Source organism: Bufo gargarizans, chromosome 7 (assembly GCF_014858855.1).
Source record: "Bufo gargarizans isolate SCDJY-AF-19 chromosome 7, ASM1485885v1, whole genome shotgun sequence".
NCBI classification, from domain to species: Eukaryota; Metazoa; Chordata; class Amphibia; order Anura; family Bufonidae; genus Bufo; species Bufo gargarizans.
The window spans coordinates 95620685-95645919 of NC_058086.1; the positions used below are offsets into that span (position 1 = coordinate 95620685).

The 25235-nt window shown below is 43.8% G+C and overlaps 1 protein-coding gene across 5 annotated transcripts in view; it reads left to right on the top strand.

The window, feature by feature from the left end:
- SCYL3 (SCY1 like pseudokinase 3) overlaps positions 1 to 25235 on the top strand; it is a 445770-nt gene that overhangs the window by 299790 nt on the left and 120745 nt on the right. The window lies entirely within an intron of this gene.

The following is a 25235-nucleotide window of genomic DNA, read 5'->3' on the forward strand; positions in this document are numbered from 1 at the left end:
TGGGAACAAATTTGAACAAAACGGAATGGAGTGCACCAAAATGCATTCCATTACGGTTTGTTGTGTTCCCATGACGGAAGTTATTTGCCCCCCCCCCCCCCCACACTCATTAGTAACTTTCCAAATTTTTCTTGCCCCTGATCCCCAACAGAGCTCTTCCCCGTATCCCCCACAGAGCTCCACCACATATGATTACATTTCTCTGGAGGTTATACCAATACTAGAAAATTATCAGAGGAGAAACTGATATCAGTCACATATGATGTAAATGTCTCTAGAGGTTATGAGGGGCGAATGATATCAGTCATTCATAGTGTCTCATAATGTCTCTGGAGGCTATATCCGTGCTGGAACATCATAAGGGGAGCAGCTGATAGCAGTCACATATGAAGTTAATGTCACTTGGGAGCATTATAAAAGGAGCAGCTGATATCATTCAAATATTATGTAAATGTCTCTGGAAGTTATATCAGTGCTAGAGCTTTATAAGAGGATTAGTTGATATCAGTCAAATATGATGTAAATGTTTCTGGAGGTTATATCAGTGCAGGAGCATAAGAGCGGCAGCTGATATCAGTCACATTATTTAAATGTCTCTGGAGATATTTGTTCTGGAGCATTATAAGAGGGGCAGATGATATCAGTCATTTATAATGTCTTATAATGTCTCTGGAGGTTATATCAGTGCTGGAGCATTATAAGAGAAGCGGCTGATATGTCACATATGAAGTTTATATCTCTGGGGAGCATTATAAATGGAGTGGCTGATATCAGTCACATATAATGTAAATGTCGCCAGCGGCTTTGCTGCAATCTCATTATCATGCTACCAGCCATACTCCTAACAATAGGCCGCCAGTACCACCTGCCGTCAGGTCTTTTGACCCTCAGCATCTGGATAGACGTCACAACAGACTTAGTAGTATATATAAAAAAAAAAAAATTATTAACACAACAGGCGGCCTCATTATTGTGTGAAGGCATAACTACTGTGTGACACTGGGTGGAATTGGGCATACATAGAGCATTGAGATGAGTTGGAGGTATGGCTTAGTGGAAATAAATTTGCTGTGGCCCACTAAGCAAACTCCAGCTATTATCCCTCCTTTGGTTTTTCTAAATTTAGGAGGTATGCTGTGTTTACCACGCCTAATAGTTTGCCAACCCCGCCCACTTGGTGTGGCCCTGACTTCTACCATTTTGGTCCTGCCTACAACATGGGGCCACTTTTATACTTTTTTCCAGGGTCACTTTGAGTTCCCAATCTGCCCCTGAGTGGGGTCACAATGCTAGTAGATACGACTAATGGCTCATGTACATGACCGTATGTATTTGTGGTCCGCAAAACACGGATCCGCAAAAAAAAAAAATGATGCCCGTGTGCATCACACTTGATCACGGCATCTAAAGTCTTTAATGACTGCAATCGGCATTATTGCCGATTGCAGTCATTAGCCGCCGATCTCTGTTTTCCCATTGCTCCAGTGCCGTACATGTACAGCACTGGCAGCGATGGGGTTAGTGAGGTTATTCAAGTATTATGGGCTTGTCACTGTACCATTCACAAAATGTAGGGCAGTTCTGTATTGACTAGACATACCTGCCCTGCACTAACACCACCACCAAAGGCTCGTCTGGTGACAACAGTGGCTGATGCATAGCGCTCTCCTTGACGTCTCCAACATCGTTGGCGGCCATCAATTCTGCTCGGTGTGAATCGACTTTCATTAGTGGACAGCACTGAGGCCCACTGATCCCTCGTCCAGCATAGATGCTCCCTGGCCCATGCAAGACGATGGCGCCTGTGCTAAGTGCTGTGGCCAGGTCAAGCACGCAAACTACATTGATTTAAACATTTCAAATGGTCTGCCTTGATACTTGGGTGCCTGTCATCTACCTTCAGATGTGTCAGTAGTTGTGTGGCATTCAACATCCTGTTCCGCAGGGCATTGTTCACAATGAAGTGGTTATCAGTGTGGGATCTGGCATTTCCGTGACTCTTTCAGTCTCTCTGTATCTGTTACAACCTCCTGATGGAACTCTAAGCTCAGTGGCCTCTTTTGTCTGAGAACATTCTGCTTGAAGCCTTGCATTTTACCTCGCAGGTACAATTTCTAGGAGTCGTTGTCACGGCGGACAGGATATCAGATACACAGAAAAATAAACAAACAAGTATCTAGGCAAAAAGTTGGGGAACAGGGTCACCTCCTGACACTTCCCTACCAGCTCTCCCTATACTGCTATGCCCACGTTCAGACCCTTAATGTGGGAATAACGTGTCCTCGTGCCTGGGCTGCAAATACCCTAAAATCCCTAAGATGGTGAAGGGGAATAGAGCCAGCCTGCTCCCTCAGAACCTGGAGGGGACAGGCATCTCTCTAACAGCCTAGACAGCAAACAACAAGAAAGCAACAACCAACTTATCTTTTCTCAGCAGGAAAAGCCAATCCTTCCTTCCTTACTTCCACAGAGCCAGAGAGAAGCTATAACCCGCACGGAACACTGGGAGTGGGTGTAATTCAAACCAACAACCCCACCTAGTGCACCTGATGGGAGGCGGATCTAGCTCGACTCCAAAACAAAAGACTAGACACATGCTGCTAATCTGGCAGACCTCCGCACGTAGCCTGAGCAGGGCATGACAGTTGTCTTGCTCTCATGATGTCAAAATGTGAACAGCATGATGAGACGGATTGTTTAAAAATCAATTCTAATTGAACCAGGAAATTTATTGGCATATTCATGGATCAAACACCTGTGAATTTTGCCGTTAAGTTCCTTATTAGAGAACAGCAAGTTGTGCAAAAAGTACTGAAACATTGAACAATTGGTCACGTGCATTTAAAGGTTTAGAGAAGCTCACATTAAGTTCACTTGTAAAGGTTAGAGTGCATTTTAGGTTCATCCTAAAATTTCACCCACCAGCCAAATATCCCTAACTTTATATAGACAGAGTATGAATATAAATATATACACAGTTTGTGTGTGTATATAATATTCAGTAAAACCTGTAATTTATACATTATAGTGGCTCAGTGGATAGCACTGGTGCCTTGCAGCGCTGGAGTCCCAGGTTCGAATCCGACCAAGGATAACATCTCCCTGTGTTTGTGTGGGTTTCCTCCGGGTACTCCGGTTTCCTCCCACACTCCAAAGACATACTGGTAGGGAACTTAAATTGTGAGCCTCATTGGGGACAGTTGGATGCTAATGCCTGAAGCACAGCGGAATATAGTAGCGCTATATAAATAAATAAATATTATTTTAGTTTTTTTGCAGCCCTGTGAACAGCCTTTAGTACAGGGAGGAGGTGCTATGAATGACTGACAGCTATTTTTGTATGTACGCTAACGCAAAGAATGCTGTCTATCATTGATAACTCTTTGTACTGATAGTTTTTTTTTTTTGTAGCCCTGTGAATACCTAAGATGTAAATGTATAAATTACAAGTTTTACTGAATCTTTTTCCACAAAAATATATCAATCTGCTCAGCTTTTTCTCTATAATGTGGTGCTTTCAGTTTGCATTGCATTTTGTGGTGGCAGTTCCTCTTTGACCCCTTAACGACCCAGGATGAGAAAACTCATCCTAAACAGCAGGTATATCCCGCATTAGGATGAGCATTCTTGTCCTGTTGTTATCCCTGACCCCCACACAGCACAGTCTTGTTCAGCGACAGGGGCCCAGTTGTTACTGACAGCTGGGACCCTGCTGTATCCGCCAGCATTGGTGAAAACAGAGATGCTGGCAAATTAACCCTTCATATGCCGTGGCCAAAGCTGACCGTGGCATATAGAAGGTTCACAGAGGAAGCGGGTTCCCTCTCACACCATCAGGTCTCTGTGCTGTGATGGCGGGTCCCGATGGTTCCATGGCAACTCCAAGCTAAACAAAGCCCATGGGGCCAAGCAGCTCCGGAGGCCTATATGGCCCAGCCCGAGGCTGGGTCTCATAGGCGATGAGTCAGTGTAAAACTAAAACTACACTTTACAATAATCAAGCTTTGGGAAAAAATATATATAATAGATATAGTATGTATTGCTGCATCCGTTACAACCGGCTCTATCAAAATAGCATATGATCTATCTTGTCAGGTGAACGCGGTAAAAATAAAAGTACTATGTACCCCAAAATGGTACCAACGATTTTGAAAAATAAATAAATTAGACATTAGGTATCGCCGTGTCCGTAACGACCGACTATATAAAAATATCATATGATCTATCCTGTCAGATGAACGCCATAAAAGAAAGTGTGTAAAAAAATTTTCACCATGCCTTACAAAAAGCATAATAGCGAGCAATCAAAAAGTAATATGTACCCCAAAATGGTACCAATAAAAACCTCAAATCATCATGCAAAAAATAACCCCACACACCAAATGATTGGCAGAAAAATAAAGAAAATACGGCACTCAGAAAATGGTGACACAAAAACAGGATTTTTTGCCTTTGTGTAATATTGCAAATAAAATAATGTTGAGTATTGCCATGTCCGTTACAACTGGCTCTGTCGAAATAGCATGTGAACTACCCTGTAAGGCCTCATGCACACGACTGTTCTGCTTTTTGCGGTCCGCAAACCGCGGATCTGCAAAAAACGGAAGCTGCCCATGTGTCTTCTGCAATTTGCGGAATGGAACGGGCGGGACATTGTAGAAATGCCTATTCTTGTCCGTTTTAGGACATGCTATATTTTTTTTGCGGGGCCACGGAACAGAGCAAAGGATGCGGACAGCACACGGAGTGCTGTCCGCATCTTTTGTGGCCCCATTGAAGTTAATGGGTCCGCACCAGAGCCACAAAAACTGTGGCTCGGATGCGGACCCAAAAAACGGTCGTGTGCATGAGGCCTAAGGCGAACAGTTAAAAAAAAAAAAAAAAAAAAAAAGAAAAGTCTAAATAGTCATTTGTTTTGTCACTAAGCGTAATAGTGAGTGATCAAAAATGGTAACAATTAAATCCTCAATTCGTCCTCCAAAAAAGAGCCCTCATTTAAAACTATGAAAATACACATATTTGGTATTGTTGCCTCCGTAATGACCAGCTTTATAAAAATAACACATGACCTATCCTGTCAGGTGAACCCTATAAAATGTTAAATAAAAACTGTGCCAGAACAGCCATTTTTGTCTCACAAAAAACATAAAATTGAGCAATCAAAAATCATATGTACTCCAAAATAGTGCCAATAAAATTGTCACTTCATCCTGTAGTTTCTAAAACGGGATTACATTTTCGGAGTTTCTACTGTAGAGTTGTATCAGGGGGGTCTTCTAAAGCGTTATGACTTAAAATTATTCCAGTGACCTATGCTCTCCAAAAACCATATGTTGCTCCTTCCCTTCTGTACCCTGCCATGTGCCCATACAGCAGTTTACAAACAACCAACCAACCAAATATGTGGTGTTTCTGTAGACTACAGAATCAGGGTAATAAATATTGAGTTCTTATTTGGCTGTGAACCATTGCTGTGTTACAATTTTAAAATTTCACCTCCATTTGCCTTTTATTCTTGTGGAACACCTAAAGGCTTGACAAAGTTTGTAAAATCAGTTTTGAATAACTTGATGGGCTAAAATGGGGTAATTTATGTGTGGTTTCTACTATGTAAGTCACACAAAGCAACTTCATAACTGAACCATTCCTTAAAAAAAAAGGTGGGTTTTGGAAATTTTATAGGACTTTAGAAGGCTTCAAATTTTAGAAGCAATTCTTAACATTGTTGACATTTTCAAAGTGGTGCCAACATAAAGTACCCATTGGGAAATGTACAGTAATAGCTGTTTTATGAGTTATTACTATCTGCTTTAAAAGCAGAGACATTCTAAATTCAAATGTAAAAAATTGCAAATGTTTCCAAATTTCCTGTACGTTTTAGATTTTTTTTTTTATAAATAAAGGTGCAACATTCACTCAAATTTACCACTTACTTGAAGTACAATATGTCAACAGAAAACAGTCTCAGAATTTCTTGGATAAGTAAAAGTGTTCCATAGTTATTACAACATTGCAAAAATTGATTTTGGACTCAAGGTGAAAAGTGGCTTGGTACTGAAGGGATTAAATAAACAATGGCAATCAATATTTTGCAATTGTCTTGGATGGCCTATGTCATGTGATAAACCGGTAACATTTATAACTTTCTTTTAGTTACTCATAACACAATGTGGTATATAATAAAAACACATTTGTTTGAATCTTCAATATAAACCTTTTGAAATCTTCAGTGTAAACCTTTTAACTAGTAATATCAGTTTAATTATATGTTTAATAACGATTTTATATGATATAATACACAATTTTGGTCTGAATAAAATATATTGTCTATACAAACTCTTCATGTGCAGCTGATTGTAGGTGTGCCCTACCATCTTTTAATATGATATGGTATATACACTAAATATGTTTCTTATGTAAAAGGATAAAGCTTTTAACTAATTATATAACAGGCAAACTGTTTACATCTGCAAACAAAATACCAAAGCATTTAAAGTATGAATACATGTGTAAAAATAATCATTTTTACACATTTATTCATACTTTAAATTCTTTGGTATTTTGTTTGCAGATGTAACCAGTTTCCCTATGTTATATAATTAGTTAAAAGCTTTATCCTTTTACATAAGAAACATATTTAGTGTATATACCATATCATATTAAAAGATGGTAGGGCACACCTACAATCAGCTGCACATGAAGAGTTTGTAAAGACAATATATTTTATTCAGACCAAAATTGTGTATTATATCATATAAAATCGTTATTAAACATATCGCATGCTGTATGATACTTAAAGTAATACTTATAAAATCGATTAAAACAATACATGATGAACTAAAAACATAGAATTATATATAGGATCCTAGAGGAATGAAGTCCTAGTAAATTCTTCAATTTAATTGTTGCTTCCTATAACTCTGTATAGCCGTATTGAATTGTTCATCCAGCAAGTCTAATCGCCCAACTGTTTGTCACAGTCGGCGGTATTTAGAGTTTAAGGGAGAAGGTAATGAACAAACTTCAGAATAGTCAGATAAAATCTTTTGATGTAGTCATTTGTGTTTCTTTTAGTTAGATAGTTGGTGTATCAAATACCTCTGTCTGCATATACACTAACTCTGCATTGGGTTTTACTCACGGTTTTGTGGAGTTTTGCCGGTTGTGCTGCGACTGTCGTGGCGTCCCACGTAAAGTATGCTTATTGCAGGCAGTGGTGTAGCTTCCAGGAGGTTTTCTCTCGATACCTGTTGCCAAGTACAACGTAGGATATCTGCCAGGCCTCAGTGGTGCGTTGCAGTCACTCCAGACTGTGTTACTCGTGTTTCTCAGCGTCTCGCGTGATCTTGCTCTGAGGTCACAAGGCCTTGCCTTGCCCGAATATCAACATCTCAGCAGCTTTAGCATTGTCACATGGTAGAGCAGGTCAGATGATACCGCTTGCGCTCCAATGGATATAGATTCAGTCTTTATGGTAAAAGACAGTAGGGATGGTGATGTTAGATAGTCTCTATAAGATTTTAGGTGGGTAGTCTTTCTCTCCGAAACAGCCAGACGCGTTTTGAGGCATTTGATTTGCAATACATTTATATTTATTACATATTATAACATTATCCCATTTAATGGTTAAAACATCCTCTCCTAGTGTATATTGAGGGACTTATTGCATTTGGTAGGAAAAAAATTCCAGGGAACAAGAAAAAAGTATAAAGTTGCATCTGCGTTATTACTGTAGTCAGTTGCGATATTTACTCCATCTTTTTCTTATCCATTGTGTGGTTAATTTACAAACGGACAAAGATGGAGAGAAGCAAAGGCAGAAAGGAGCAAAAGAGGCTAAAAAACGCACCTGCGGTTTTTGTGCACTTTAATTGAAATTCATGTTTCATTCATTTCATCCTCCTTTTCTATCCATTCTTTGGCTTTCTTTATTCTCTTTTCATTTCTGTTCATTTATTCCTTGCAATAGTTCCTCTATATAGAGCAGGCATGCTCAACCTGCGGCTCTCCAGCTGTTGCAAAACTGCAACTCCCATCATTCCCGGGCAGCCGACAGCTTTCAGCATACAGAAGGGCATGGTGGGAGTTGTAGTTTTACAACAGCTGGAGGGCCGCAGGTTGGGCATCCCTGATATAGAGGATACATCCCCTAGTTGATTTCCTCCTGGGTGATCTTTATATTGAGGTTAAACTCTACACACTCAGGCATTGATGTTTTCATTTATTAGTGTTGCCATTTTTTCCATATTTATATTCATAGAGTTTCTTATGCCCCTAGACTCTAGGGAGATGTCTAAGGTACAGAGGAACCAAAAAACGCATCTGCGTTTCTCTTGCGTTTTTGATGCATTTTTGTTTCACTACATTCCCAGATATATATTTTCTGTTCTACTGTTAAATAGAGGGGAATCCTAACATATAGGGATACCCGAAATATTCTTTGGATCAGAAATCGCTGTTGCGTTTTTATTGCATATTTGATCTTCTATATTTATTAGTAATATTGTATGTTCTACTGTTGTGTAGGGGGAGGGAGCCTCCCACCGAGGGGACATCCTTGTGCTGATAAACAGCCAGACTCAGGATGTCTCATCAGAGAAAGGCACCCACCCCCATATTTAGACAAAACCGAATAGCTTGAAGTCCGAGTTGAGACCATGTGGAAGAAGTGTTTCAAAATCAAAAATCCATCTGGATTCCTGACATGACATCCTGGCGATATGGTCTCCTCCTCTCCAATGCACATCTATTTTTTTTTGAAGGCTGCGAAGACCATACCTCCAGTATTTTTATTATGATGTTGTTTGTAATGTAATGAAAGAGAATGCTTCTCATACCCGTTCTTAATTTTAGTTATATGCTCTGCCAACCTTTTCTTAAGAGAGCGTTTTGTTCTTCCAATATATAGTTTTTTGCATTGGCATTCCATTATATATAAGATGTTTTTTGAACTGCAGGTCAAGAAGTCTTTTATTTTCCATACAAAGGGGTTCACACATGATTTGATTTCTATAGTTTTTTGGGGGAATGCCGTAAGTTTGCAAACACCGCACCTCCCACAAATATAGAAGCCATTCAAGTTCAGCCAGTTCTGTATAGCTGGATTTTTTACTTTATTTTTAATTTATGGTGCTACCTTTAGGGATAGGTTTTGAGCCCTTGTGTAAGTTATCAAGGGGCCTTCACTCACCATAGGGCCTATTAGCCTATCCCCAAGTAGATGGTGCCAATGTTTCTTCACAATTCCTTCTATTTTTTTATATTATTTATTAAAAGGCAGTATCATTCGTAGTTTATCTTCCTCTCCCCTGTATTTATTTATTTTTTTTTCTCAAAGAAGGTCTCTCTCTGCATCTTCATTAGTGATTTCTCTAATATGTTGGTAGGGTATTCTTTATCTAAAAACTGTTTTTTCATAGATATAGATTCCCTCTCAAAATCTTCTTGCTCTGTACAGTTCCTTTTTATCCTTCTAAATTGTCCTGTTGGGACTTCTAACAACCACCTTGGCAGATGGCAGCTTGAGAAAAGGATATAGCTGTTCCGGGACACAGATTTTTGATACGTACTACATGTTAAGTGCTCATTCTGTGCTTTAATCTGTAAATCTAGGAATTCTATCTGTTCTGTACTTACATTCGCTGATAATTTTAGATTGTATGTGTTGGTATTGATTCCCTCTATGAATATATCTAACTCTTCTCTAGTACGCCTCCAGATAAACAGGATGTCGTCAATGAATATATGCCAGAGTACCAGGCTTGGGTAGAATTCTCTCACATTCTCATTGTGCAATGGATAAAATAGCATATCTGGGGGCAAACCTGGTACCCATAGCAGTCCCTCTGATCTGGAGGTAGTAGTCGAGATTATACGCAAAGTAATTGTGGGTTAGAATAAAATTTACCCCCTCTGCTATGAATTCTACTTGTTCCTCAGGGAAATATCTGTGAGTCCTTAACTGTTTTTTTAGTGCTTGTATCCCTTGGTCCTTCTTTCTTTCTCTTTGCCAGTGTTGTTCTTTTGGCGTCCGTCAGCCCCAATGTCAATGCCAGTCTTTCGGTGCCAGTCACTCTCAATGATTCTGGAATGACTTTACCCTTAATCCATGTAACACCTCCTTCTGGGGTGCAGACGGCCGTAGGCTGGCCTTTTAACACACGTGCGACTTTCATCTTGATTGAAGACTCGGTTGTTGGAGAGGTTCTCCCATGGACAGATACGTAGGTTTTCACAAGGCAGGTCAGAATTTCTGGTAAGAGGTGATGTCATACTACCTAAATTCTAACTGCGGGAAAGAACCCCGTACTACCACCATTCAGTCCAACCCTTACAAAAAGTCACCATTGTCGATGTTAAAGTTGCAAATACCTTAGTAAATGAGGGCCCTGTCCCTAGGGAATCTACTCTTCCCCACTCACACAAACAAGTCACATCCCTCCCAATACAGCCCAATTCAATTTAGTGTGTACCCATAGAGACTCATGCAACCTGGCCTATCTCTCTACACCTTCAAAGAAGCCGGTAGGTAACAGAACCCCGTGTCAATGGCAAATGACTATAGGATGCAAGTGTGCATCCAGCCATATTGTAGTATGGATGTTACACACTTGCACCTAGAGTGTCCATGGGTACACAAGACACTCGTGTGCAACTAACCAATATATATCTATACACAATATTATGAGGTCGCAGGGTGGCCTAGGAGTACATCCTGAACCCTCATACGAAAATCTACTGCAATACAATATATACATACACACAATACTATGAGGTCACAGGATGGCTTTGGATGTTCATCCTGAACCCTTATAGGAAAACCTACTACAATATAATATATACATACACACAATACTATGAGGTCACAGGATGGCTTTTGGATTTTCATCCTGAACCCTCATAGGAAACAGTATGTCCATACAATCTCTGGCTTCAGGACTTTGTTAGAGCTAAGTCCTGAGCCTCCTACGATTAACTTTGTGAAGTTCTGTCTGGTTATGGTTTAATTGGTCCGCAAGTCTCTTGACCCTCCTGTAGATTAGACACAGTCCTGTGTACATGACGATTACCAGAACCACAAGAACTATAACCGGGTGTATCAATAGGTTGAAGAAGGATGTTGCCTTTGGACTGTAGTCGAACAGACTTTCCCACCAGGAAACCTTGGAGTCTTTGTCCAAGGCGGTAGTGATTGCCGTTATTTTGTTCTTGTCGTGCGTCAGTTGGATGGTGGCCTGTTTCTCGAAGATTCTGAAGTATTTCGTCTTCTTGGCTGAAGTCTAGCGGGAGATGTTTGAGTTCTATCCCAAAGCCAAGAGGAATCTTCTGGAGTCTCACAGGGGGCGTCAGGGCGGATGTCTCTTTTCTCCGGGGTGATTGGTGTCCTTCCTTGTAGCTTTGCGACATCTAAACCTAGAATGGGACTAAGGGTGCAATATGCTCCAGGGAGGAGTTCTCTCTCGGTGCAATTAGTCCTATAAATTGTATAAGACCTATTTTGCCTTTGGTACCAACACCAATATCCCTGTCCCAAGTATTTAGGGGAGGAGGGTATTGGGCTGGCCTTCATCTCACAGGACCCCTCGGTGCTCCAACACTGGTGTCTTAGCACCCGATCCTGACTACCTTGACAGAGGATAGCATCCTCTTTCTTCCAACATCCCTCTGTGTCTAACAGGTAAGGCCTCCCTCATAGTGTTCAGGGCGCCCACTCCCAATGCACCTCCGCCTAGTCCCATGGCTATCAGATCTCTTCTTCCCCTGTGATTCCTGTGTATGAGATCGTCCTTTCTTACCTCTTGCCCCACCTCTATCCAACCTCTTATCATGTCAATTTGGTTTCTCACAAACTCCCCACATCTGTGATCCCACTGATCGACTCTGAAGTCATCTACAGAAATTCTCCAAGTAAATAGGACAAATTTTGTCCCCGTGATCATCTTCCATGGGGATGATAGTTGAGGGGCTATAGGATCTGCCAATTGATGGATAGGGGCGTTGCAAGAGTCTGAATGCATTTTTATAGGTTGGAGACCTGTCGCTTGATAGGGAATCTTCACCACCGTTACACAAACTTGCCCTCTACCTCTGAACGGATACCATTGGTAATTATCTCCAGCCTGTAACACTAGTTTTCCTACGGGTTTGGATTTAGACAGATAGACCCATTGTGTAAATGTCCAGCACCCTCCATCTACTGCCTCGCAAAAAGACCATCTAAACGAACCATCTATATTGATGTAAAAGTTAATATCCCTGCTACTGGGGTCTTTCCAATCGGAAGACACATACCTACCCCGGTATTCCTCAGTCATAGGGGTACCATACATCCACTGTAGGGGTATCCACGCCATTGCACACTAAATCCCAACTCCAGGGATTAGTGTCCAATGTTGCCATCTGGGTATCTTGTTCCCAGTGGGCGTGGGCATAGGTGACAAAATAGTATCCAGTCACCTCCTGAACACAATTGTGTCTCATGATGGTGACCATAAAAGACTGTATGGATGGCGATCCCTTTAACTGAGCATACCTGGGATCCTTGGCATCTGTCCATACTTTTAAAACGGTGGCTCGGAAAAAGCCTTCCAGTTGTACCGGACCACTCTGGTCATTCCATAGGGCCTGGCCAGAGTTACCGCAGTTTAACTTTAGCATCATTATACTGGTTCGTATGTAATCTGTGGACACATGTCCCTAAACATAACTGGATTCCCTAGTGATAATCATCTGAGAATCCCTTAACATACAATAATCTTTTAGGGTACCGTTTACCGGAATGGGTCTGTCAAAATATGTCCTTACCCTCAGCCCATCTTGGCTATCCCTCCTTATGAAGGTAGCTTTAAGTATATACCAGCCACTATACTCTGCCCCCATGACATCCTCAGGACTCAGAACCCCCTCCTTGGTACACAACACGGTGGTAGTGTTGGCTTCCACTTGCTTGTAAGGATGCAAGTGAGGGTCCCTAGACACCCATCTTAAAGATCTCATAGTAGTAGGGTCAGAGTCCCGAAAATGTCAGAATTCCTTGAGGCACAGGGCATGTAAATCATGTTGTATGGCAGACACATTCTCCGCAGGGGTATAATGTTGAATTGCACCTTGGACAAAACTCTCCCTCTGGAAACCATACAGATACCACTGTCCTGGTGTAAAGGAAAAGTTCTCGTATGGTTCCAGGATTTTGCCCTCCAAACATTCCACCATTAAAAGGCTGGGTTTACAAATAGATATGTTGGCCACATCATTATTAACTACCAGGCCCTTCCCCGAAGAGGTTGAGCCTGCCATCATCATGCTCCCAAGCTGGAGATGTGCCATGTTCAGAGGATTTCTATATCTTTTCTGGTTAGTCGTAACCTTGGTGAGTCTCCCTCCCGTGATCTGTCAATTCAATGTGAATGTAATCAGTTTCATGGATCCACCCTCGACCCACCAAACCCCCCCTTCCAGTCACCCAACTCTAAGAGAGTTCACGTTATTGAGTTGGGGAGGCTCGGGTGGCTTTGGCCTTGTCGATATGGATCCACAAAACTCCCTGCCGCCTACGTGATTTTTTTCTTAGACGTCATTGGCCTTTGCACCTTCAGCATTGTGTCACCCATTACTTCAAGGACCTGATAGGGTCCTTCCCAGTTTGCATCCCAGGGGCCGGCCCGACGGAAGATTTTTACCATCACCAGCTCTCCTACAGAGGGCATCGGTGTTTCCCCCTGTAGATACGGTCTATGCAGCCGTATAGCTGCATGAGGCAATAACTCTTTCAGGTTTAGTTGAACCAGTTCTCTGGTGATGGCGTTCTTCACCGGTTCTGACACTAGGGGTTCATTGGGCAGACATAGGGGCATTTTACGTCCGGTCATTAGTTCAAACGGGGTGATACCAGTACTGGTAGCCTCGGTAGCTTCGATTCCCATTAGCATGGTTGGCAGAGAGGTTACCCACGAGGAACCTTTCTCCAGTAGCGCTTTAGAAAGTTGTGTCTTAATGGTCCGGTTCATCCGCTCCACGATGCATGCAGACTGAGGGTGGTAAGGCACATGAAACCTTTGCTTTATGTCTAAAAGACCACAAAGCGCTTTCATTATCTTACCCGTGAAATGGGTCTCTCTGTCTGACTCTATCAATCTGGGAATACCCCATCGTGATAGAACCTGTTCCCAGAGAACACGGGCAGTGGTTGTAGCCGAATCGTTAACCATGGGGATGGCTTCTACCCACTTAGAGAAGACATCCACTACCACCAGTGCGTAACGATAGTTACGACTTCCTGTTGGTAAAGGTCCTATAAAATCAATTTGTAGTGCGGACCATCTGCAGGAGGAACTCGCTGCAACACCGGCTTCAGGGCTAACGACCTTGGGTTGACCTGAGCACATACCCGGCAAGGGTGTGTAACTTCCTCTTCTGTGTTGGACATTCCTGGCCAGTATAATTTGTCTCTCAGGAGAGACGAGAGTTTATCCCGGCCAAGGTGTCCAAACATTTGGTGGTTCAATCGGGCTAGCTCTGCTTGCAGATGCTGCGGAACCACAGGAAGAGGAAGTTGCTGTGTACCGGTATCGTAACACAGGATCCCTTGCTGTATTGACCAGGGATGCTGTGAAGATGGGAGGTGTGTCATTAGAAAAGGATCTTTGGCTTGTTCCTCCTCAAATGACACCGGGCCTTTATTCAGGTTGGTACAAACTGCAATCTGGTAGGCTGGTAGCGGCTCAGTGCCAGTTTCCCGAAGGATCCCAGACACTGCCACTAGTTTGGCCAATTTGTCCGCCTTGTTGTTACCTAGCGTCAAAGGCTCGTCCCCTTTCTGATGCGCAGGGATTTTTATGATGGCTGCTTCCGCTGGGTGGGCCATGCCCCATTCCCAAAGTTCTTTCAGGACCGACAAATGAGCCGGAGGTTTGTTTTGGCTGTCTACAAATCCTCGTCTTTTCCATGTGTGCAGGGTGAGAGAACGAACTACATATGAACTGTCGCTATATATAGTTAATTTGCCTGGGGGTTGAAGAAGCAAAGCTTCCTTGACTGCCTCCAGTTCTGCCCGCTGTGCCGACATGTGACCTGGTAACTTGACAAGACTCTGCGTACCTGTGGTCTCATCCAGCACAGCAAAACCTGTGACATAGGTCCCGTCTATATAAAATCGAGAGCTATCAACAAAGATGACTCTGTCTTCTGGATGTTTATCGGTCCTGAAAATTTGTGTCTGGTTGGCCACAGTCATGTTCGGTTCCTGTTAGGTTCAGTAACTGGGAACCCTCGTTCAGCGGGTGAAAGTAACCTGGAGAAGTATCCCAGCGGTCTAGTATCATACCCTATCTGTTGTAGGAGGACCGCTGAGATAAACTCCGTCCCTGCATGCGCCTGTATGGCTATTTCCCCTTCAGGATGGGGAGTGGCTAATACAGGGGCAGAGGAGAGGTCCCTTTTCAAAGTAGAAAAGGCCTCTTCCTGTGCATCAGACCAACCTTTGATTGACGGGTCTTCTCCTCTGAGGAGTTCATAGAGGGGTTTCGCTTTGGCAGCAAAATCTTCTATGAATTCCCTCATGAAATTAGCAACTCCCAGGAATTTTCTCAAATCCTGTAGAGTACTCGGCCTAGGTAACTTTACCATGGCTTCCACTCTGGCTGCCACGATTCCTTTGGCTTCAAAATAAATTTGGACAAGGAAACTCACCTCTGTTCTGGCCAAGTTTGCCTTATGGGGACTCGGCTTGAGTCCTGACTTGGCTAGGAGTCCCAATAGCTCTTTTAACAGAACCAAGTGTTCTTCTATGGTTTCTGTGTGTAAGAGCAAGTGCAAGAGTCATCCACGTATTGCAGAAGACATCCCAGCCGTGAAAATACACTCAGAACGGCCTCCAATGCCTTGTGAAAATATGTGGAACCTTTGGGGGAGTACGCCGAATATGTACTGTTTGTCCCCCACTGTAAAGGCAAATTTGTACCTACAGTTTTCAGTGAGTTCAATTGAAAAGAACCCATTGGCAACATCTATGGTCGAGAATATGCAACTTTTGCCGCTTATTCTGGCCATGATGTCTGGAGTCTGTGCCACCACTGGAGCGGACATTGGGGTGTATTTGTTAAGGCCCCGGAGGTCTATGGTGAGCCTCCATGCATTGGTGTACTTTTTCTTTACTGACCAGAGGGCATTGTTGCATTTAGAATTGCCCTCTATGACCACCCCCCTAGTTTTCAATTCCTGGACGGTGTCCAAAATTGAATGGGTGGCTTCTGGCGGAAAGCGGTATTGGCGTTGAGGTGGAGGGTCGGGACCTTGTATGTCCACTTGAATTCCAATCAGTCTGCCACAATCGTTTTTTCCCTGGGCCCACAGATCAGGGTACTCATACACAATAGGCTCAAGGTCTGCATTATGCGAGATCTCAGGTCATTTGTGTTCAAGTACTTCAGTAGAGTTATCTACTGTTGGCAATGGTGGTCCCAGAAACTGGCGTTGGATGACAAACACCTTAGATTGTCTGGGACTCTTCCATACAATACTATTTGCCAGATCTAGGATCCACCCATTTTGTGTCATTACATCGGTTCCAATAATGTTTTCAGAACCGCGGTAATACCACATGGGGATCCTAAGGGTCATGTAACTGGTAATCTGGATGATTATTTCTTCTATTCTGTGGGCCTTCACCCCTCCTTGTTGGTGATCAAATCCGATCACCACACACTGAGGGCTGTTGGGATGTAAATCATGTTTGACATTGGTAATGGAAATTTCCGCACCAGTGTCAAGCATAATTTCAGCGTCCTGATTTTAGATTTTGGCTTTTATGTGGGGTCTCTCTGAAGAATCCAGTATGATGGGACATACTGGCGCCAGATCTTTACCACCCAGTAGGTACCTGTGAGGTACATACTGCCACTTGTGGGTTCTTGCTATGGACCCTTGGTGTGGATTTCGGGGATTCCACACCCATTACCGAACGCGCTAGAACATTTACAACAGCCACACGTTTTGGTGTCTGGACCTGTGAATGTCCCAGATTTTTGTCAACATATTTCCCCACTGATTTGGCATAATTAAAACCGTTATTATTGCCCTTTCTCTCAGGATTTGTCCGGTTATTACATGGCCATTGTGGACAATTCCTCTTTATGTGCCTGTATTGTAAACACAGGAAGCATCGAATGCCTCCTGTCCTTTCCCATTGTGGGGCCGTGGGGCGAACAGCTGAATTAACCTTTGTGTGCTGTACCCGTTCATCTTGAGATGTATGGTGTACAGGCGCACGCTCCCTCACTTTGACAGATTTCTTATTGAGCAGTGTATCCTGTCTGCACTGTTCAATAATCATAGCAGCATCTGTGAGGGATGGCTCCCTAGCTGCACAAACATACGTATCGTACCCTGTGGAATTCCGATACCGTGATCCTTTGTAACCCTTATGTACATTGCTTCAAACCGACTATACATACAGAGGTTCGTCATGTATAGTGGGTTTAAACTTGGACAGGATATCTGGAGTGATGTCCCATTGGCCCGTTGCCAGTCTCATGAGTATGGAGAGACGTTCCTCCTTGTCATAAAACTGTCCATTCATGGGTTGCGTCCTCCCCGTTACCTCATACCTTTGGTTTAGGTGTGTAGGTAACCATAACTTGAATAACTCCATGCGATATTCGGGAGCCACTGAATACTTCTTACAGTGACCCTCGAAGATATCACATGAAGTAAACGGATTTACACTGGGATCTTCTTGCAAATCCGTAACAGGAAGTTTATCCTTTCCATATTGGAATGGTTAGGATAAAAGTCTTCCTGTCTTTCCGGAAGCATTGGCGGATTGGAAGTGGTAAATGGCCAACCACTTTCCTCTTCCTCTCTGTTGTCCTGTTCCTGAAATCAGTTGGTATGCCTGTTCTCCCTGGGTGTTTGGGTGAAATGTAGCGTCCGTTCCATCTGTCCCCTAGTCTCTACTGCGTCGGATGTTTGATCCGTGGGAGACCTTGTCGCCGCTGTCTCCCCCTGTGCCGTTCCCGAAACACAAGCCTGTTTCGATGGCAACATGCTGTTAGCATCAGGCTGTGACAGATTCGAGGTGACCTGCTGTAAATCCGCAATGGTTTGCGCAGCCAGGTCCTCTCGAAGTTGAACAATCATGCTATCCGTAGATACCGCATTGTTCCTAAACTGATTTATGTCAGTGTACAGTCTGAGCAGTTCCTTGTCCATGTCAGAGTAGAAACTCTCCTTGTCCGAGAGTCTAGACTCTAACACACAAATCTCTCTGCCCCTCTCGACCGTACACTGTGACTTCTCTTGTAATTGTGTTTGTAATGTGTGTAACTGTTTAATGTTCTCAACACAACAATTGCAGTGAAAGTTTGCAATGTTGGAAACTTCCTCTGCCTTTGTTGTGCTGTTAAGTGTTTCAAGATGTTCTGGCTTCCAAATTATATCCTCAAAGGTGTGAACCAATTTGGCTAACATTTGGAGCATTTTTTTTTTTTTATTTTTTTTTAACACACTATTATTAATGCAGAGTTTATCATGAGCGTATGCCTGGTCTAATAAAGTGGACCATAGCAGCTCAGTGGATTTGTAAGTGGTGGGGATTATGCGGTTGTATGTGCTATGTTTGCTGAGGTGTTGTAGTGTGGAGAAATTCATACTCCCTTTTTGACGAGAGGCCATCTTTCTTGGTGTCGTTGTTCGTTGTACTGTGTTGCTGCGTGGAGGAGGTCCTTCAATATTCGGAAAGCCTTCTCCCGACCAGCCAGATGACCTCTGTTCGGATGATGGTTCTCTCTTCAGTGGTGTAGGTGATGACTTCTCTCCAGTCTTCAGTGGGCGTGTAAGGGAATCAGAAAATATGAATACACAAAAATCAGAAACATTTTTAGATTCTCTGCTGTAGAGATTACTCTGTGTTTAGTTCTGATTGAGAAATCCGCTTTGCCTGTCCGAAATATCAGGCTATGGACGCTCGGAATCCACTGACCGCGTCCCTCCTACCTGACTTGTTCACAGTGTAAGCGATTTTTCTCACCAAAACCAAACACAAATTCCTAGCAGTGGACCTGGCTCGCCAATGTTAAAGGAGATATTAATTATTGATATTTTGTGCAAATCTCAATAATTAATATTCATAAATAGGCGTGAGTCGTCTAGCGAAGCCTCCGCCTATTTATACCAATTAAACAATCACTACTGATTACCTTACGCTACTCTGAACTGCCTACGTCTATTTCTGTGGCGCCTATTACAATAAGAGACCACACACATTGTGATTAAATGAAAGGTGTTTATTAAAACACTATACGTTATAATCTGATATCTGCTTATAATTATATATATCTATGGAATAGATATATATTTACAGCAGTACACAACAATATACTATCACAACACACTAATACGTTATTAACTACACTAGACACAATCCCACTATAATGCTCACCCCCACAATCTAACTATACCTAACACTTACATACACGTTAACAGCAGCCCACCCAATCCTGTCAATATGCTATCCCTACGGGGCATAACGATGGGTTAATACAGACACTGCTGCTACTGAGGTATGTAGGGCAGCCGTGAAGGGGTACCAGGGGTAGAAGATGGGATGACCAGGGGAGGTATAAGGGTAGAACGGGGGTAAAACCAGGGTAGCAGGGGATATAGGGAATTGAGGGATCTACAAGGTTGGGGGAACACAGGGGAATTAGGGTTTAGGGGAATAATTGCAAGGGAAGGTAAGGGTTAATATGGCAGGGGATCGTGGGTGGTATAGGGCAGGGGAATAATGATATAGGGCAGGGTGATCATTGGAAGTATAGGGAGGGTTAATAAAGGGTTAATCGTTGGTGGTATAGGGAGGATTCAGGATACTCAGCCGGAATTATGCTCGTTGTCCAGGGGATGCTCGTTTGTCCAGGGGATGATCCTCTCTGCTCCTGGTGGTCCAACCTGACTGCTGAGCGTAGCGCGGCCGGACTATTAAAGCGCCGGAGGTCAGCCACCCACAGGGGCATGGGAACTCTTTGTTCTCATGTCCCTATTAGGCACACCATCTCTGGCGCTGCCGGAGATGGTGACAAAGGGCAGAGGATTTTATTGATCCTCTGTCCTTTGAAGAGGCCGACACTGGACCTAATCGTCCAGCTGCCTGTCTCCTCCACCCCCTCAGCAGGCGCATTCCCAAGGGGGAAGGGCAGGGGAGATGGGCCGTAATTCCTTTGGCCATATATGCTTATAGATGCTTGGGGCACATCTATAAACATATATGAGTGGACATGACATACATATAGGGGGCAGGCACAATGAGCCCACCTTTATTTTTATATATATATATATATATATATATATATATATATGGAAACATATATATCCATAGATGTTTGGGACACATCCATAGACATATACAGTACAGACCAAAAGTTTGGACACATCTTCTCGTTCAAAGAGTTTTCTTTATTGTCAGGACTATGAAAATTGTAGATTCACATTAAAGGCATCAAAACTTTGAATTAACACATGTGGAATTATATACATAACAAAAAAGTGTGAAACAACTGAAAATATGTCATATTCTAGGTTCTTCAATGTAGCCACCTTTTGCTTTGATTACTGCTTTGCACACTCTTGGCATTCTCTTGATGAGCTTCAAGAGGTAGTCACCTGAAATGGTCTTCCAACAGTCTTGAAGGAGTTCCCAGAGATGCTTAGCACTTGTTGGCCCTTTTGCCTTCACTCTGCGGTCCAGCTCACCCCAAACCATCTCGATTGGGTTCAGGTCCAAGGACTGTGGAGGCCAGGTCATCTGGCGCAGCACCCCATCACTCTCCTTCATGGTCAAATAGCTCTTACACAGCCTGGAGGTGTGTTTGGGGTCATTGTCCTGTTGAAAAATAAATGATGATCCAACTAAACGCAAACCGGATGGAATAGTATGCCGCTGCAAGATGTTATGGTAGCCATGCTGGTTCAGTATGCCTTCCATTTTGAATAAATCCCCAACAGTGTCACCAGCAAAGCTCCCCCACACCATCACACCTCCTCCTCCATGCTTCACGGTGGGAACCAGGCATGTAGAGTCCATCCGTTCACCTTTTCTGCGTCGCACAAAGACACGGTGGTTGGAACCAAAGAACTCAAATTTGCACTCATCAGACCAAAGCACAGATTTCCACTGGTCTAATGTCCATTCCTTGTGTTCTTTAGCCCAAACAAGTCTCTTCTGCTTGTTCCCTGTCCTTAGCAGTGGTTTCCTAGCAGATATTTTACCATGAAGGTCTGATTCACACCGTCTAAGGATAAGTCAGAGTGGAATGACCATGCGTTACATAGTCAGTTTTGTCAGGGGTTATCTGAGAGATTGAAAGATGCCCTTGCTTTTCATGAGTACCCAGATTCTTTGGAGAATGTTATGTCTTTGGCAGTACGGTTAGATAGACGTATTAGAGAGAGGTGTAAGGCTCCCTCCGTGCAAGGGATCCCTTCTGTGAGTGGTTTCGTCTCAACTGCTTCCCAGGGGGATGTTACAGGTAACTCTGGGGTAGGGGAGGAACCCATGCAGCTGGGTCAGGTATCTTTCCGTTCTGGTAGTAGAGACTTTAGGAAATTGCATAAACTGTGGGAAAAGTAGTCATTTTATTTTTGCTTGTCCTTTTGTTAAACCGCATGCTGATGACAAAAAGAAAAAAAAAAACTTTCCTGACTCTTGGTAGCGCGAATGGAGTGGTGGAGCAAGCAGGAATGCAAGCTCCCTGTAATATTTGTTTTCTCCTTCCAGCTATGGTGGCGCTAGTTTTTTGTTGAAATATTCCTTGACTGTGGTGCTGGGGGAAAACCTTATTGACTTTCTTTTTCATTCAAAATCTGGGCCTAAGTACTTGTACATTAGAAAGAGAGATTCCGGTTTTTGCAATTGATTATTTTCCTCTTTCTCAAAGGAGTCTCACTCATATTGCTCATGGTATTCAGTTAAGGGTGGGTGATTCACATGTTGAGATTATGTCTTGTTTTTTCATGAAGGATTTGCCCGCTCCTATAGTCTTAGGGTTATCATGGTTGACAAAACATAACCCAATTATAGATTGGCAAGCAAGACAAATCATTGGTTGGAGTGAATTTTGTTTGGATAATTGTCTTGGCACATCTATCTCTTTCCGGGAATTGAACCGTATTACGGTCCGGGATCCGTATCCCCTTCCTTTGATCTCCGACCTTTTTGATCAGATTGCTGGAGCCAAGGTGTTCTCCAAGTTGGATTTGAGAGGGGCCTACAATCTGATCAGAATCAAGGAAGGGGATGAGTGGAAAACGGCCTTCAATACGCACGAGGGTCATTTTGAGAATCTGGTTATGCCTTTTGGGTTGACGAACGTGCCATTGGTATTTCAGCGCTTCATCAATGACATTTTTTACATCATTTGGTGGGGAGGTTCGTGGTGGTTTACTTGGATGACATTTTAATTTACTCTCCTGATCTGAAGACCCATCAGGATCATGTGAGACAGGTTTTGACGATCCTTCGGGAGAATAAATTATATACCAAATTGGATAAATGTGTGTTTTCTGTGCAGGAGCTTCCGTTTTTGGGATATCTGCTTTCTGACTGGTTTTCGTATGGACCCCAAAAAGGTCCGGGCGGTTCTGGAATGGGACCGACCAGAGAATCAGAAAGCTTTGATGCAGTTTTTGGGGTTTACTAATTATTATAGAAAATGTATTTTAAACTATTCTACCATTGTAAGACCTCTCACTGATATGACTAAGAAGGGTGCTGACATCTCTGTCTGGTCGGATGAGGCATTGCAGGCCTTTTCGACTATTAAGGAGTGTTTTGCATCTGCTCCCATTCTGGTGCAGCCCGATGTGTCTCAGCCATTTGTGATGGAGGTTGATGCATCAGTGGGGGTTGGAGTGGTGCTGTCGCAGGGTTCATCTCTTGGCAAATGGGTCCCGTTGTCACGACCCTTGGTCAGGGTCGTGACTCCTTGGGTGCTGCATGCTGTTGCCCGCGGTTTTCCGTTGTCAGCCGCAGCTGGGAGCACTTCGGTGTTGCCTCAGGTGCGGTTGCCGCGGACAATAGGCATGCGTGTGGTTGCCCTTGGCAACGTGTGTTTGTTGTGCACGAGGTGGTGTTTGTATGCACTTGGACTCCTCCCTTCACCTGCGGTTGTCCGCGGCAACGTCTGGTGATGTTTGCATGCTGTGGAAGTGTCTCGGCCCGTTGGCTGTTCTTGAGGACACGGTTGCCACGCATGCCGTTGCCGTCGGAGACAGGTGAGTGAGTTGGTGTGCTTTCCCCTTTATGTGTGTTTTTCCTTCTGTGGTGTAGGAAGGGTTAACTCCCTTCCCTGTGTGTCTGTGAGTCACTGGGTGTGTCTTACCGTTGGGTGTGGCCACCTGGCCTATAAAGCCTCAGTCCCTGGCTTGGTTCAGTAGGTTGCTCTCAGCCATGCTGGCTGGAGCAGCCTCCTGTCTCCTCCATCTGCTTGGTGGGGACCATCCTTCTGTTCATAAATCTTCGTTAGTTTAATTCATGTTTGGTGTTCAGAAGATGTTTGTGTGGTCTCTTTGTTGGTGCAGCATATGGTTTCCTGGGTTCCCGTGTGATGGCTGGTGTGTGCTGTGTCCTTTATGTTGCTGTGGACATCAGCACTTGTTCATGGGTTCCAGGTTTGTGTGTCTGTGGCAGGTAAGTGCAGGACTAGTCTCACTTACCTGTCATTTCCATATGTCTGTTGATGTTCCCCCTGTGTTGCTTGGCCGTTGAGACTCCTGCTCCTCCGTGCCTAGGAGGAGTAGGGCGTCTGACTCTGTCCCCTAGTTCAGGGCCGACTTGAGGGCTCGTAGGGACTTTTAGGTTCCGGCGTATGAGCCCTCCTACCACCAAGGTCGGCTCATACTGACAGGAGACAGGGTCAGCGTTAGGGACGCAATAGGAGGTGACCTGCTCCCTAACTCTGTGGTCCCGGCCAAGGGGTAACCCTATCATCTCCTGGCACCGCACGGCTGGGGGTTTCCCCCACCGCCAGCCGTGACACCCGTGTGCTTTTTTTTTTCCAAGAAGCTCTCTGTTGCCAAGAAGAATTATGATGTAGGAGATAGAGTTGCTGGCCATCAAGTTGGCCTTTGAGGAATGGCGTCACTGGTTGGAGGGGGCGTCTCACCCCGTTACAGTATATACGGATCATAACAATTTGGCTTACCTGCAATCTGCCAAGCGTCTGAACCCTAGACAGGCCAGACGGTCAATGTTTTTTACCAGGTTCAATTTTGTCGTTACTTTTCGCCCGGGGGTTAAGAAGGTCAAGGCAGATGCCTTATCTCGCAGTTTTACTGGGGTATGTGATTCAGTGGATCCTGCTCAGATTTTGGCAGATGGGGTGGTGGTCTCCGCTCTGTACCCCGAATTGGAGATGGAGGTGTTGGGAGCCCAGGAGGGGGCTCCTGGTTCTTGTCCCCCAGGGAGGTTGTTTGTTCCTAAAGGACTGCGATACAAGGTGTTCAAGGAACATCACGATACTGTCCTTGCTGGACATCCTGGTGGTAAGTCCACCTGTGACCTTGTGTCCCAGAGGTTCTGGTGGCCCGGGTTACCTAAGAGCATTGAGGATTATGTGGCAGCGTGTGAAACCTGTGCACGGTCAAAGGTTGCTCATACTCGACCGACTGGTTCACTTCTTCCTTTGTCTATTCCGTCTCGTCCTTGGACGCACTTGTCTATGGACTTTATTACGGATCTGCCGAGTTCCTTCGCGAAAACAGTAATTTTGGTGGTAGTTGACCGTTTTAGTAAAATGGCTCACTTTATATCATTAACTAGTCTGCCTAATGCCAAGACTCTTGCGCAGATTTTTGTTGATAATATTGTGAAATTGCATGGTATTCCTTCGGATGTGGTTTCTGATAGGGGCATGCAGTTTGTCTCCAGGTTTTGGAGGGAGTTCTGCTCTCGGCTTGGCATTCAATTTTGGTTCTCTTCGGCTTTTCATCCGCAGTCGAATGGACAGACAGAGCGTACTAATCACAACCTGGAGACCTACTTGAGGTGCTTTGTGGCTGAGAATCAGGAGGACTGGTCCTCATTCTTGTCCCTAGCAGAGTTTGCTTTGAATAACCGTAGGAAGGAGTCCACGGGTAAGTCACCATTTTTTTGGCGCATAGTTTTCATCCTCAGTTTGGTACCTTTTCTGGGACTAGTTCCTCTGGGATTCCAAAGGAGGAGAGATTTTCTTCTGCCTTGTTTT